Source organism: Carcharodon carcharias, chromosome 2 (assembly GCF_017639515.1).
Source record: "Carcharodon carcharias isolate sCarCar2 chromosome 2, sCarCar2.pri, whole genome shotgun sequence".
Taxonomy (NCBI): domain Eukaryota; kingdom Metazoa; phylum Chordata; class Chondrichthyes; order Lamniformes; family Lamnidae; genus Carcharodon; species Carcharodon carcharias.
This window is the reverse complement of record NC_054468.1, coordinates 226724093-226740896: the sequence shown is the minus strand read 5'-3', so window position 1 is coordinate 226740896 and position 16804 is coordinate 226724093. Positions and strand designations below refer to the sequence as shown.

Here is a 16804-nt window from a genome sequence, read left to right as displayed (position 1 = left end):
TCGGGTTCTCACGCATCCGCATCTTGAGGTGAGGGTTGATGCCATTGGCCGGCAGGCGCGCGTCCCGTAGTCTCGCGGGATAATGGCGGGAGGGGGGTGGGGGGGGGGTCCGCGGGATTTCGAGCTCCGGGCCTCGCGAGATGAGGCGGCGCCCTCACTCTCGCGAGAAAAGGATACCCGCACCCCTCCCCCCCCCCCCCCACCCACCCTCCCTCCCACCCACCCACCCACCCTCCCAACTCTGACTCCCGCCGAGTGATCTGGTCGCGGGACCTGGGCGGCCATTACGCTGGAAAGACTTTAGGAGGTAAGGGGGGGGTGGGGGAGGGGAGGAAAGCGACCAGAGCGAACACTCCTTCAGAGACACGCGTGGAGAAAAAGGGAAGCTGCCGCTGATGATGTGGGAAGACCCTGAAGGTGATCTGCCGCGTGAGGGAGGAAGGAGGGATGTGGGGGGGGGGACTGGGTTGTTGAAGTGGTCGGTGGCGGGTTTGGGATGTGAGCGCAGCGGGGCCAACATGGCGGCCTTAAGGGCGGCCGGAGAACTACAACTCCCAGCCGCCACCGCAGTCCCCGCGCAAGCGCAGAACCCCGGGGAGGAAAAAGTTGCGCTTGCAGCCCCACATCTGGGTGAGACCGTCGCCTTTATAGCTTCTTGTCAGTTTTGGCGTGGAGAGTGGGCAAATGTAGTCCGGGTGCAGATTAGTCAAACGCTAAATAAATGGTGCAATGGGCTGGGGGGGCCGGGTGGCCTCCCCCTGTTCCCCACGTCTTGTAGCAGTTTCCTAGGTACCTCCTGGGTTTTCAGGCTCAGGTTTCCCCACCACTCAGGCTGCATACACAGAGGCTTGGTTTCTGTTTTCCTACGGTCTGTATCATCTTCAGTCCTACCTGTCAGGTCAGCGACGGCATTGTTGGGGGTTTGGGGGGGTGGGGTGGGGTGGGGGGGGGTTCTCTCTAATTAAAGGGTGGCAGGAGGTTGGGAATTCAACTGAAAGGGTCTCCAAGTAACCAACTGGCAATTTCCAGTAAACCAGCCTGGGCTTTTAGGGGGCAAGTGTAGTTACGTTTAATTTTTTTTATTTGCATTTGTTTTGAAACAATTGGGTTGACAAATTTGACATAAATGGCCCTCCTTGCCATCAGTGCTGTTTGAGAATGTGGACTGGGGTGTCATGTGGTTTGGCAAGCATTTTTAAATGTTTCTGCTGCTTTTTTTTTGTGTGGTCCTATTTTTTTTCTTTTCTGGTGTGTGCTAGGTTGGCTGTTAGCCAGGGTAGTGGTTGGACTCTAGAATTGGGAAATGTTTGCGCGCTTAATTGCTGGCCAGTTAATATCTTGTCTGATGCTGGGTAAAGATAGAGTTTTGGAAGGGGGGTGGTGGATAGTACCATGATATCGCTTTAAAGATTTAATCATGATTGACCTCTTGGGCAAGTAACAAATGATGCCATTGGAACCATATCTAAGCTTCGAGAAAATTAGCGAAACACAGAACCTTTCTGATGAGCCATTTGCAGAAAGTCTGGATTTTCTTCCAGTAATTTGCTGGTCAATAAAAGTTTTTTTTCAAAAAAAACCTCACCAATGAGGAAAAAGCACACTTATTCCACTGTCAGTTTTTGATGATGAGGAATGAACATGTCGTCATTCATTACTGAGAATGGATTGATGGTCTGCTGAGCTGGAACGCATCCTTTTCTACTTGTCCCAAACAAGATGACAATCCTGACGACTACTGTTGGTTTTCCTGTATCTGGTTACATGTGATGGAAGCTCTTTAAATTTTTAACCCGTGTCAAAAGGACCTAAATTTACTGACCAGGCCTCTACTTTGCTTTCCTGAGAAACTCAGATTCCATTTTAGTGATCGTTCCAAGTGGCTTGCAGGTCTAAAACATTAGACGATGATTGATTTTTATTCCCCCAAACAATTTAATCAATGTGAATCATCAACACGTTGATTTTTAAATTGTGATTCATAAGCTGCTTGAACTAAAGCAAATAAAATGACATTGAACCTTTAAAGTTGCTGAGTGACTTTCCTGTGCAATGTGCACCAAATTCTTGGAAGGAAAAAGATTATGTATCATAGGTGGTCATTGTGGTGTACTCATTTATTTATACTCAGCCTAGAGCTTGCACTTGGTTTCAGGAAATGCATCATGCTTCAGTTTGCTTGTAGTTTTTTTTTCCCATGTCTGTGAATCATATTGCCCTTAACTTGGCTGGCAGATTAGACTGGTGATCATCCGAAAGCTTTGGGGGTAGAATTTCCACACGGGTTCCCTTGATCATCGGTTGTGACTTTAACGAAGGATCGGTGGAAACCCTGGGCGAAGTAATGCAAACAGCCGTTCCACTGAAGTTACCCTGGATGATCAGGAGATCCCCCACATAAACTTCGTACAATTGTTTTCGCAGTGAAAAGGACTGGTTGTGATTATTTCTGAACTTTGTGTGCATCACTTTCAATTTGGTTTGTTTCATGATGTTTGAAGGGCTCAGTATCAATATGCCACTGCATCTTGTTACATAGTTTGGCTATGAAGCTCACAAACCATTCCATTGTCAAACCATGAATGATGCTTTCATAAGCCTGACTGAATATGAAATAAATTACTTTTTGAATTTGGGGATAAGTTTTTTGAAAAAAAGGACAAGATTAAGCAGGTTGTCCAAGCTAGTGTCCTGACATAGTTCTTAGTTCTGATGAAGGGTCAAACAAACCTGAAACATCAACCGTATTCCTCTCCGCAGATGCTGTCAGACCTGCTGAGTTTTTCCAGGTAATTTTGTTTTTGTTCCTGATATAAATCTTGATTGAGGTAGTTCAATCGTAAAATGGAGGAATTGAAGATGAATTGATGTGGTAACTGCAGAATTATTTTATTTATAAACTGTGATAACGATGTCGATGAATGATAGATATCTTCAAAGGCTGCATTGAGTGTGTGTGAGCTACATTTTTTTCAGTTGACCGTGTCAAATCTTCAGAGCAAAGCTTGATTGCATTACATGCAACACAACCTTGAACACCACACTTTTCTCTTTATATGCAACCTCTTCAGTCAGTGAACTCAAAGATTCAGTCGTGACCAAAATGAGTTTGACCTACATGAATGTCTTTCAAATTCTCCGAGAAAATAAATTCTCAAGTTAAAATGCGGTGTCTGATTGTGTTGTGGTCTAAGGGACATCTGCATTGTTCCTACCAGCATGAGTCAAAAGCCAACTTTTTCTCTCTCTTCGTAAGGTGGCAGATTCAGACCTGAGTTTTGCTTTGTAAGTCTATAGTTGATGAAAAAAAATCAAAAGCCAAGTTAGTTTAAAAACTGCGTATAATGCATCCCTGCTCAATAATGTAGTTTTATATAATTTGTAAATGAAGAAGCTTTGACAAGGTAAGTTACATCTGTGGTGTTGAGCTTTACAGTAACCATCTTACACTTATGGTGCTAACGATACATAGAGGTGATCTTGTAGTGGCTGTGTAAATTGCCCGTCCTTCCACATACTCCTTCTGTAATCCTCATTAAGAAAGCTATTTCTCCCAAGTTCCCACGCACTGTTCCCTGACTGAATGCACAGGCAGCAGATCTGCCCTTGGATTTCTGCCAGTGGGGCGCTCCAACTGGTTTACAGGTTGTGGATTAGTAGACCAGGTTACTTTCTTTTTCTTTGTCTTCCTTTTATCTTTCTACAGCCAAGAGGGAGCGGGTGTGCAGCCTCTTGCACTTGTTGTTGTCAGTTCCTTTTCTATTTGTTCTTTCGAGGCGCTTGACATTGACTCCGAGGAGTCCTTCCCTCACTGCACAACATGGCTGAGTGGGGACTGAATTGCATGTTTGTCTTCACACTTTGACCCCTACTGTTTTCAATGAATGATGCAAACCTCCCTTTTCCGCCTTGATGGGAAGTTACTTTGTTCGGTTTTACTGCTTCCCTTTGCCTGCACCCTAATCAGGACATTTTAGCAATCACTTGTGAAAGTAATATTTCAGTATGAGACAAATAAACATTATTTTAAAAGCTGTTTCAGCATATACTTAAAATTAGCCTTACTGCTGGCAGTGAGATTTATTTTCTGGTTAAAGCTTCAAGCAAACTAAATGTTAAAAGGAACACTTCTTCATAGGGTAGGACGCTCTCAGTGGGGCAAAGCAGGGTCACACCTTGGAGCAATGAGTTCAATTTACCAGGAATTTCTCAAGCAAGAAAGCAGAAACATAAAACAAGAATTTTAAAATGGTGGGCTAAAACAAATGAATGTCAGTTGCATGCTGCTGTGTTTCAGTTCAGCAGAGCTGGGAAGTAATTTTTTTTTCTCCTTGATTGACAGATTTGTTTTCTAGTATTAGTCTCCAATCATTTAGAGAGGACTTTTTCTTTTAAAACATATGTGCTGCATCAAAAAGTTGACAAGGCAGTTTCTAAGTGCCATGGTTATTGCATTGCATGACGTGAGAGACTGTGGTACTGTAGGTTTAGAATCCTGCCCTTTTCACCTTTTGGCTGGATTCGGACACGAGTTCTCATGAACAATGTGTGTCTTTGGAAGTTAAGATCCCTTTGACTAGTCTGCACAGTCTTCGTCCACTTTGATAGATCTGTGGTGAGTATGTTAAACTTGCGATCTCATTCAGAGGTGGTTCTCGGTGTTCATCATACTCGATTTTCAATAGTTTTCCCTCTTCCCAAGTGGTTTATAGCTAAAATCACTATACTACACAGAAAAGAATTGAAGCAAATAAATTGACTGCTGTTAAATTTAAATAATAGAGGGAGGTAGTGTGAGACAAGATGTGTTTGAAGTTGCTGCTGTCCTGTTCAAAAATCTGTTCTTATTCGAAATGTTCGTGCACCAGTAAATCCTCTTCAGAATGGGTTACATGGAGTCATAGAGGGATGTAATTAATCAGGTGGTTGCTCTATCATTGCAAGGTAGTAATATAATTCTCATCTAGTTATTCAAATGAATTTTAAGTGACGCATGAATGATTTCGCATCTGAAGCCTCAAATTAGGCTATGGCCATCTAATTATTCACTAGAATAATTTATAGTGTACATGGATGCAGTTTTGTGGGGGCTTCTGCTCTCCTTTTGCGCTGTCAGTTTATGTATTTTATGTCCCTGATCACTGACATTCACACAAGATGATTTAGTATTGAAACATCTTTATCAAGGAACTAATCTGCAGCTGACTTACCAGGAAGTTGCAGTTTTGTACACTGTACAATAACGTGACTGGCTATTATAGACTTGCATTGCTGAAGACTATTGTATAGAATTTTTGAGGCTTTGCTAAGAATATTGGAATTGCGTTTTGAATTTGCCAAGTGGATTGGAGATCATTTTGTTAACATTGAAATGGTTGATCTGTAGTCACTGTTGAGTTCCTCAACTCTGTAATCTTTGGGTAAATAAATGTCGTGCTGTTAGTCCATGATTCTAATCAAAATATATTTGTAGATTACAGTTACATGATCCATGTTTGAGGCAATTATACTGTGATCCAGTCCAGATTTCCAGGAATTAATCACTTATCCCATTTTTTTTTTGCACCTGCTATAATCCGGAGTTAGACAGCAGATTTCCCCCTCTCATGAATTATTTTTCAGAGATGTTTAAATAATGCTGATTTTAGATTGTCCTTTGACTCTTCAGCTATATTCTGTGCCCTTTGGCCCATCAAATAAAAATTCTCGTTTTAGTAAATGAGTTCTGTCTGCCAAATTACCACTTTTCCATTACCATATTAATTTAACTGTCTGCTTGAGTGTCTGCTTCATATACAACTGTTTTCTGCCTCAGCTATACTGCTAGTGTTGCTGTGTGACGCATCGACAGTTTATAACAACAAAAAAGTAGGAAGCACTGCACCTCTACGTACGCAGAAATTTGAACTGCAGGTTTGAAACCTAAGTTATCGTCGTTTTGTGGCGTTGAAGTAGAATGTTTATCAGAACTAGAACATAAACATCTGACAGCTTTCAGCAATTTCTGGTTTAATGTTTGTAGAGTCTTGAGTTTTGTGTTTTTTAGTGAGTTTGATTCAAGTTTTGTTGTCAGTTGATATGTTCTGTTTTGTTTATTGACTTGTGGTTTGTATCTTGTGACTGAGCACGTGCTTCTTTTGAAAATACTAGATCATGAGCGCAGTGATACAACTGATAGGCAAGTAGTGTTCTGAAAAGTTCTACTGAACTGCAGAGTTCCTTTTATATGATAACACAGGATTAATAATAGAAGTTCCAAAAACAAAGGGACCTGAATCTAAACAATGCATTAAAGTTTTAATGTACTCCAGCATTTATTTTGGCACTTATAGTTTTTTTTTGTCACTGTCTTATTGGATTATTATTTCAGAAACTGGTACATTCTGTGACCATTGGCGTAATTTTCACAAGAAAAGATTAAAGTTGAGCTGCACGTTATCGGAGGTTTAGAAAAACAAAATTGATTTTAATTGTGAAAGTCCAGCACCGGTTTATAGGATTCAGACCAGTCATAGCGCATGTTCTTGGGGCTTATGTGTGGGGATGCAAAGTGGGCCTGGGGGTGGGGAGGAGGGTGTCACAAGAGGGGGGGAGGGTGTCACAAGAGGGGGAAGCTCTGTGAAGTAAAGCTGATAATAATGCAGGGAATTGACAAAAGATGAGGAGGAGCCACTGAAATCGGAAATAAGACTCCGGGGCATCTGTTTTCAAAACTGCAACAGAACAAATTTTGTTAACTAATATATCCATTAGCTTTGCATCAGTAACGCCGAAAATAACTGACTCGGTCAACAAGAGCAAAAGTGGAAATTGTCTGTAGTAAAGGAGTCGAGTGACTGACAGTCAACCTGATTTTAAACAGAGGCAATTTTGCATTTTTAGCAAATGAACATCCCAAGTTCACAGTGGGAAATCCCGAGGTAAATTAGTAGACTTTTGGGCTGCTTTTAATAAATGTTCACATAGAATGACATCGCTCAAATTTATGGTACTGGACTGGGTAGCTAGATAATACAGTACTTGGAGATGGATTTGCAATTAAATTATAGTTGGTGAAATTTGGTACGAATGCATCTATGATATTGCACATTGAAAGGAAGAATACATTTAAATGTGGCACAGTGATTATAGATGCACCATTAGCATCTCTAGTTATTGTGGAACAGACATCTACAAAGCTAACTGCTGAGCTATTGACCAGGCAGATTTTTTTAAAAATTAGATGCTACTATGCTTAAAGTACTGTGATCAGAGTCTTACATCCAGTGACTTCAAGGAAATATCCACACCTGAAAAAATGATGCAGAGACGGACCAACGGGTTGATCTGTAATGCTGGAGGACTGAATTGTAAAGAAAAGCTTTTGCCTTAAAAGGTAGATAGATAGTGCTGTTTTACGGTAAATTACAATTTCAAAATGAAGCGACATGCGTATAGACCAGCAAAAGGCAAGTTCATACTGATGTATGGAACGCTTCATGCAAAGAGTGCTCAATGTTTTGGATGCTCATCCAGGTAGATGCTAAAGGCAAAAAAAACCCCTGAATCATTCAAGAGAGAGTTTGGTGTTGTGATGGGTGGATGCTGCAGATTCCTGTGGAAAGATGAGCTGAGTGGACTAAATGGCCCCTTATTGCCTGGAGTTAATTGAAAAGCTTTGACATGACAGTTGAGTGTTCCATTCCAGAGAGCCATGGATTGAAGGATAGAATAAAGAGGAGGTATTAGAAAGGCTGGCTGTACTTAAACGTGATGAGTCACAGGACCTGATGGGATGCACCTCAGGGAAGTAAGGATAGAAATTGTGGAGGTATTGTCCATAATCTTTCAGTCCCCCTCAGATACTGGGGTTGTGCCAGAGGGCTGGAGAATTGCGAATGTTTACATCCTTCTTCAATAAATCTGTGAACTGAAGCCAATCTTAACATATTTATTTAAAGAGTGATACATTCTAAACATGCACTTCCTAAGCTAGCCACCACTGTTTCTATTCATATGTGTCAGTACATGTGAAGGTAGTCTTAATTGTATGATTGTCTCCTGTATAAACTAGCAGAGCAGTAGTTTCACTGGAATAACTTTTGGAAGTCTGTTAATGTTCGACAGTGTAAACAGTAGTATACTATCATAAATGTCCAAATCTTGCTACCAAAAAAAACTCAAGTGTCTATCATTATACCTCCCGCATTGCCTGTTTGAGGCTTCCTCTTTGTTGGAGTGTAATTAATAGGACACTCATCATAACTGATAAGGCCTGGTGTGTGACTGCACATAATCCCTGTGAATTGTTTTGTGTTCTCTAAATGGCTGCTGTTGAAGCAAGATGGAGGTGATGAAAAAGAGAAATAATTGTAAAGGCACATTTTCTTGAAAAAGTCTTGTGCCTCTTGCAATCCATGAATCGTAGTTTTAATTTTTCTCCCTGGGTATAGTGGATATGGGTCAGCAATGAATAAGTTATAAATAAATTAAGAAGCCTGACCTGTGGTGGTATTGTCATTGTGGTCTAATGCTACTTTCGACATGTTTTTCTTTGCATTTATCAAGGATTTCTTTTTCAAAAGAACTTCTCTTTTAACTCTCCTTATCATGTCTCTAAAATGGCCCAACATAATTAATGTAAAGTGAATTAGTTTTGAAGTGTGCAGAAAGACACATTTATATAATGCTTTTCACAACCACCAGAAAGCTCAAAGCACTTTTTAACCAATGAAGTACTTTGGAAGATTCTTTACTGTTGTAATGTAGGAAACGCAGCAGTCAATTTATGCACAGCTGAGCCCCCACAAACAGCAGTGTGATTACGATCAGGTAGCCTGTTTTCATGATGTTGATTGAGGGTAAATATTAGCCAGAACACCGGGGATAACTCACTTGCTCCTCTTCAAAATAGTGGCTTGGGATCTTTTATATCCTCTTAAGGAGGCAGATGGGACCTCAGTTTGACATCACCTCTGCCAATGTTGCACTCCCTCAGTGCTGCACTGACGTGTCAGCCGAGGTTACATGCTGAAGTACTGGATTGGGAATTGAATCCACCACCTCCTGACTTGGGTGAGAATACTGCCAGCTGAGCCAAACTGACATAAGGTGGCATAATTCTAATTAACAACTGAATGATCCATCTTCCTGGTGATGAATTACCGTGTGGGAACGTAGACTATTATAGGTAGTGTACAGTAGCTATCTATTTGCAAAGCAACAACATTTTCTTTAATCCATTGCATCTACTCTGCAGCAACTAGTTGTAGAGTTAGCATGCTGAAATGTAGTGCTTTCCGAACGAAGCTGATTGTGAACCTTAGGTGTTTTATATTGTCATCCCAGCCTTCAGGTCATGTCCATAGGTTTGGAAATCTACGAACGTAGTTGTCAAATGTCCGGTGCAAAGAAGTGAGTAAATAATGAACGCTGGCTTGTTTACTGATCTGCATTCTCAACTACTAAGGACAGATTTTGGAGTTTTGAATTACAAAGTTTGACTTTGAAAAAAACTGTCTTTTTAAACTTTAAACTAAGTGACTAGCAATCTTTGCAGTGTTTATTTTACATTTGCCTGGGAGACCATTGAGTGTGTGGACCACCTTTTATCACCAAGCATTTTGAATTAAAAAAAATATTCACGAGATGTGGGCTTCGCTGGCTAGGCCAGCATTTGTTGCCCATCCCTAATGGCCATTGAGAAGGTGATGATGAGCCACCTTCTTGAACTGCTGCAGTCCATGTGCTGTAGGTACACCACAGTGCTGTTAGGGAGGGAGTTCCAGGATTTTGGCCCAGCGACAGTGAAGGAACGGTGCTATATTTCCAAGGCAGGATGGTGAGTGACTTGGAGGGGAACTTCCAGGCGGGGGTGTTTCCATCTATTTGCTGCCCTTGTCCTTCTAGATGGTAGTGGTCGGGGATTTGGAAGGTGCTGTTGAAGGAACCTTGATGAGTTCCTGCAGTGCAACTATTAGATGCTACTGTGTGTCAGTGGTGGAGGGAGTGAATGTTTGTGGATGAGCTGCCAGTCAAGCTGCCTGCTTTGTGCTGGATGATGTCAAGCTTCTTGAGTGTTGTGGGAGCTGCACTCAGCCAGGCAAGTGGGGAGTATTCCATCATACTCCTGACTTGTGCCTTGTAGATGATGGGCAGGCTTTGGGAGTCAGGAGGTGAGCTACTTGTTGCAGGATTCCTAGCCTCTGACCAGCTCTTGTAGCCACAGTATTATATGGCTAGTCCAGTTCAGTTTCTGGTCAATGGTAATGTCCAGGATATTGTTATTGAGGGACTCAGTGATGGTAATGCCATTGGATGTCAAGAGGTGATGGTTGGATTATCTCTTGTTGGAGATGGTCATTGTCTGGCACTTGTGGGGTGCGAATGTTATTTGCCACTTGACAGCCCAAGCTTGGATGTTGTCTAGGCCTTGCTGCATATGGACATGGACTGCTTCAGTATATGAGGAGTTGTGAATGGTGCTGAACATTGTGCAATCATCAGCGAACACCCCACTTCTAACCTTATGATGGAAGGAAGGTTACTGGTGAAGCAGCTGAAGATGATTTGGCCTAGGACACTACCCCGAGGAACTCCTGTAGTGATCTCCTGGAACTGAAATGATTGACCTCCAGCAACCACAACCATCTTCCTTTGTGCTGGGTATGACTCCAACCAGTGGAGAGTTTTCCCCCTGATTCCAGTTGACTTCAGCTTTGCTAGGGCTCCTTGATGCCACATTCAGTGAACTGTTGCCTTGATGTCAAGGGCAGTCACTTTCACCTCACCTCTGGAGTTCAGCTCTTCTGTCCCTGTTTGAACCAAAGGCAGTGATGAGGTCAGGAGCTGAGTGACCCTGGAAGAACCCCAACCGAGTGTCCATGAGCAGGTTATTGCTAAGCAAGTGCCATCTGATAGCACTCTTGATGACCCCTTCCGTCACTTTACTGATAAGCCATTTTCAATCAGTTTGGCACCGCAGTTACATTATGTAGTGTGGTGGCAGGCGAGAAGGAAACAGATATAAAAGTTAAGACAAAAACAGAATTACCTGGAAAAACTCAGCAGGTCTGGCAGCATCGGCGGAGAAGAAAAGAGTTGATGTTTCGCGTCCTCATGACCCTTCAACAGTTTTGGATTTCCAGCATCCGCAGTTTTTTGTTTTTATAAAAGTTAAGATGCAATGACAAAGGCAAATCTCTGAAACCTCAGTAAGACCACAGTTTGGGAGTACTTACAGTACTTCACAGTTTGTGAAGTTTTGAGCTCAGCAATATAGAAAAGATGACCAGGCACTAGATCAGATGATGCATAATGTGACAAAATACAAGTAGAAAGATTGACTTGAAAAAAACAAGAGACTTTTTTAATTAGAGCAAAAGAGTTCATGGGCCAATTTGGTATTCGTGTTTAAAATTCTGAAGTGATGGGGCAGAGTATGTAGAAAGGGACTGTATCTGGTAATGGATTGGTATGGAAAAAGGGGACACGGATATCTGATTAACCAGAAGAAATTACGGCAGAGCAAGGGGAAACCTTTTAGATGAAGATGTATTAGAGTCGTTTGAAGCAGAGCTTGTCAACATTAAGGATGAGTTAGGTGGCGAAAAGGGGCATTAAAGGGATTGACATGTAGGGATTGGAATTATTACTCAGTGGGTGATATACAGCAATGGGAACTGATTTGGACTGAATGGCTAGTTTGTTGAGATTCTTGCACGTAAGATATTCCAATATAACCCCCATCCCCTTTGAAAGCAAAGTTTCCAATTAAGAGCAAAATACAAAAAGTCTGAAGTAATAACAGAAAATGCTAGACATCTTAGCAGATCTGGAGACTGGAGTGAGAACAAAAATCAGTATTTCGGTTATTGCCCTTTCTCTGAAGTGAAAAGAATCTGGCATTTTAAAGAACAGAAGTTTGGGGGTGGGTGGGGGCTGTGACGAGCAGACCCACACCCAGGAAATGAATAGAAAGATCTGTGCTTAGATGGAGAACAGGGCATCAAACTGACTTTGTGTTAACCAGCTCAGGTTAAAATTAATTTATTTTACTTGCACTTGATTAGAAAATCATTTTTTAATGTAACACCTTTCACAACTTCAGGGTGTCCCTGCCGTGACCTCAGGACAATGAGGACACCCACAAGCTAATACACAAGCAAATTAATGCTTTTTTTTTTGCTAAATCATCAAACAAGTCAAGCACTAACAACTATTAACTATGCAGTCACAACTTAAAGTTAAACATTGGATATACAAACTCTTAATATATGAGTAGATGTCAAGGTCATCTCGTAGGCTAAACAGCTAATCATTAATGGACAGAGTGATGTAGCAAATGAATAACAGGTTACACAGGTAAATCGCCATTCGTGAATGCTGGAGAATAATTGGAGTAGAGTTTAGAGTCTGCGATTGTTGCATTGGATGAGGTTAATTTCTGTCTCGATGACTAGCTAACTTAACACTGTTAACTTGTCAATGTGCTTCATTTGCATTGTTCCAGAGCATTTACCACCTTGCCCTTGTGAATGGTATGGTTAAGTTGAACTCCCTCCATGATATGTGCATTACCTTCTCAAGTATTGAATTGATGAGAAGCTTTGGTGATGGGGTTGCCTGTTCCACTTGGATCTTCACTTCCTGCTGAATCCACTTTATGCACAAATGAATCCGATATCTGAGCTGGCTTCACTTGCATCTTCCCTGATCTTAGACACTTGTATGATTAAGTGACACATTTCTGTCTGCATGTATCTCTGGATTTTATTGGCGCTTAATTTAACCTTCATAACCTCATTATATATCCTGAATAAATTTGTACTTGCATCTAATAGACAGAAGTTTGCATCTGCTAGATAAAAGTTCTTACAGAACAGTTCTTCAAAGAGAAATTGCATCTAATGAGATTTTGAGAAGTCACCTTTACTGCTCTACTGACTACAGATTTCTACTGTTTTTACTGACTGGAGGAGTTTTTATATCTTAATTTGAAAGAGGAACACCCCCTCATTCAACTTAACCAGAGTGACCAGTATCAAAACAGGTCAGCCTTTTCTGCCAATTGCCCATGATAAATGTGAAATTCCTGTGAATATCACTGACTATTGGAGCATGCTCTTACCCAAGCAAATCTGTGGTTTATGACCTCTCTATTTATTCATCTTTTGTTTTGGGGGTTTTTTCCCCCCCTCAAATGGGGGAATGGGCCATCTCTGTCCCCCGAGTGTGGTTTTATACAGGGAGCAGTAAAATATTAGTTTCAGTAAGAGATGCCTTGTTTATACACAAGTAATTTCTGGACCCATTTGGGCATTTTGTAGCTTAATTAGTTAATGGCTTTCAGCTTCGATTTGAATAATTAACTAGGGCCTCCATGGCTAAAAGCCTTATTGATTGCTTGAAATAGCCAGCCACTTGCTTACATTCAGTTCAACAGCTAAACTCCATTTTGTGGGCTGCTTCATTTTAGTGACATTCCAGGCAGTTTATAGGGGATTTCCCCAGTGAAGCATAAAGGTATCCTGTCTGCAAATTATTGTGTAATGCTCCCACAGCTGTAATGTGCCTAGTGGATAAGGTGCTGTCCCTTGTGTTGCTCTTCATTATCTTTGGCCTTTTACCGTGTACCAGAGAAGTCAGAAGTGGCAAGCAACACAAAGTTCGGTGTTACACTTACAGCTGGAGATCTTCAGTAAAACAGTTGTGTGATTTGCATTTGTCTGCCCAAATGCAGAGGAGCCAGCACTATGAGTGGTGATGCAGCACACTAGGTTGCTGGAAGTAAACGTAAATTGCTGTTTCACCTGAAATAAATTCTTTGATAGTGGTGTGGGAAGAGACCAGTGAGAAAGAAGGTGATGCATCTGCTGTATATGAATAGACAGGTGGCAGAGCAAGAAAAACTAGCTGAAGAATGTACCAAGGTGTCAGAGTAAGGTCTCCCTCCCCTCCTTCGCCCCTGCATCCCCATCTCTTCCACCAGGAATGCTAAGAGGGATGGGATGATGTGTTTGTTGGTGCGATTATGTTGGAGATGAGGCATGGTGGCCCTTTGAATATGGAGGCTGATAGCGTAGAAGGTGAAGATGAGGGGAATCCACCTGCCTTTCTGTGAAGAAACAAGCAGGGGAGCTGTGACTGACTTGTTTCAGGTTCCAGCCTACAATGATAGAAGAGAATCTGCCACCAAGGGAAAAGGAAGATATTTTAGAGCCCATGTTAAGGAAGGTGGAGCCTTTCACTAAACACTGCCCCCCATGTCTGTTCCGTGACCAGGCGCTTGCTAATGCGAACACAACTTTTCACAGCTCAGAAGCTGCACTCAAATCTCATACAGGTCGAGAATCCCTCAGGGTCCATTGCGTTTCAGATTTCTTTTTGGATACTGCGTGTAGGTCTAGGCCTAATTACATTACAGTGGCCCAAAGCCTAGGCTAGCTGTGGTCTAAAGTAAATAAAATGGCCTCAAAAGAAAGATGCATCACTGAATAATAAATACAGGGGAGCTGTAATAAGTTTCCAACCGTGACACCATCTGCGATCCTGCTTGTAGGAGAGGATTCGCCAAACAAACAGTGCAGACGAACAACTAGACTTCCTGCGCTAAAAGTTGGGTGTGGCAGGCAAAGTTCATGTCAGCTCGGATCACAGACTTCACGTGCTGAAAGTTGATGAGGTTCAAAGAAAGCACGGTTTCTGGATGTGTTCAATTTTCGGATTTACGGATAAAGGATACGGGACCTGTAATATTTATTCTCTGTATTGACAAATATTTAATGCGTACTTGAAATATTTATGGAAATTTTATATAATGAACATTTATTCTAGTCTTCATTCATGTTAGTTATATAAAATCTTCCAGTATATAGTTTCATTTTATTTTTCAATTAATTTACTTTTCATTCCCATTTTTACATTCATTTCTTTATTTTTAACACTAATTTAATTACCAGCTCCACCTAAAAATGTTCCATACACCAATATGATCATACATTAGGTGCAACTTTTTTATGTTCATTCATGGGCTGTGGGCATCGCTGGCTAGGCCAGCATTTATTGCCCATCCCTAATCGCCCTTGAGAAGGTGGTGGTGAGCTGCCTTCTTGAACTGCTGCAGTGCATGTGGTGTAGGTACACCCACAGTGCTGTTAGGGAGGGAGTTCCAGGATTTTGACCCAGCATTAGTGAAGGAACTATGTGCACATTCGTGGAATTTGAGGCTGAAAATTCCACCAATGCTCTCAATTTTCTAACATTTTATTTGCAACATCAATCATGGCCCATTTATATATGGAGGCCCAAAATATATTTTGTTATCTGGTTTAACTGTGTATCCTGTGACTCGTCATGAGCAAGCCACAAACCGTCGATGTGTCTTCCAATAATGAGAGCCGTGTCAAGTCATCGGGTTCTAGTGTTTAATTCCTGAATTTGTCTTTCCCACCACCTGTTCTTCAATTGTCTCTCACACACATGCACACACACATCCCCTCTTTGCTCTCTGGTCTAGAGGGCAACACAGTCTTGCAGCAGGAAGTCTTTATTGAATATGTCATGAATTTTGCCTTAGTTTTGCTAAGAGATTTACGCAGCAACGAATGACCTTGCCGATTTCAATGCCCCCACCTCCCTCCACCATGCCAGGAAGCAAACAAAACCTGGCAAGTTGTCTAATTTGGGAGGGAGGTTTCAATCATGTTGTTTAATCTTGGAATCAGGCTTTGATTCCCAAATGAAATTCTAGCATGGCCCCCCCGGGACTAATTGGGATTTTTATCGGACTTCCCTGATAATTTTGAGGCATATTTGTGAGGAATCTCATGGCTTCCTGTTATGGTGGCATGAATAACCTTTTCCACACATTGGGCTGAATCTTAACTCACAAGTGAGTTTCGTGTCAGGGACCAAACCTGCCCACTTCTGGCTTTAACTGAGGGCTAGGTGGCCAATCTGTTTGCAGGAGTTGGGTTGGGCATTTAAAAATTATAACCAGGCTGCTTGCATTCATTTTAACAGTTGTTCTATCCACCACCGTAGACAGTCCGGTTTCGCAGGCCTCCGGGAAAACTTAGTAGCCAAAGGCGGCGAGAGGGGCTGAGCCCATGATGCCTGCGCCATTGCTTGTGGGTCAGGAGTAGGAGTGTTTTCTCCAGGGGCAGCAAGGTACCCAGTCAATCACGCACCATCTCTCTCGCTCTGCCAATACACCTACCTGCTCTTGTAGGTTTTGCCCTTGTGAACAGACTTCCCACCAGTGACCACTCCACAGGAAACAGTTTAAAGGAGCGCTTCGGTTTAATTCTGCGGGGCGTTATTCCAGGTTTCCTGACCTCCACAACAGATCCCTCCCCCTGCACAGAACTCGTCGCCAGGCTGAAATCCAGGCTGCAGTTTCTTTGCACTTCATGTTTAACAAATGTATCAGGTCAAAGACCAAATCTGTTTTAGTTATTCGATTATGTCAACCTCCACAAATGTAGTCATGGCAGCAATCCAACTTGTCCCCCTGGTTTTGAATCCATATGTTTTTAACTTTTTGTCTATATGGTGATTGTATGAATGATGGTTTTATTATATTTGTGTGTGGGTGTGCTGATGCAGGATTGGATCTTGGCGGTGTTAATTCAATTGAACATCTCAGGAATTTACATAGGCTGGGGCCTTTAATGAACTGCCATCAGTCACAAAGTGAAATACTAGCTTTAAACTGACTAGGCCCTCCTTGCAGCTCTAACTCATCTGGCTTTACTGCTATGACCAAGTGCGACATCTTGGCACAGCAGTGATGACCTCTGTCCCAAGTGAATTAGTAATAGTT

The 16804-nt window shown here is 42.0% G+C and overlaps 1 protein-coding gene across 3 annotated transcripts in view; it reads left to right on the top strand.

Annotated features, from left to right (window-relative positions):
- The first annotated feature begins 224 nt into the window (after window positions 1-224).
- Window positions 225-16804, top strand: part of reps1 (RALBP1 associated Eps domain containing 1) — a 59537-nt gene continuing 42957 nt past the window's right edge. Inside the window, exon 1 of one of the 3 annotated variants that reach the window (XM_041173242.1) lies at window positions 225-307. The gene's annotated coding sequence lies outside the window, so the exon portion shown is untranslated. Of the gene's footprint in view, window positions 418-608; window positions 631-16804 lie in introns of those variants that run through there. The other 2 variants (XM_041173234.1, XM_041173251.1) reach the window with 2 other exon arrangements.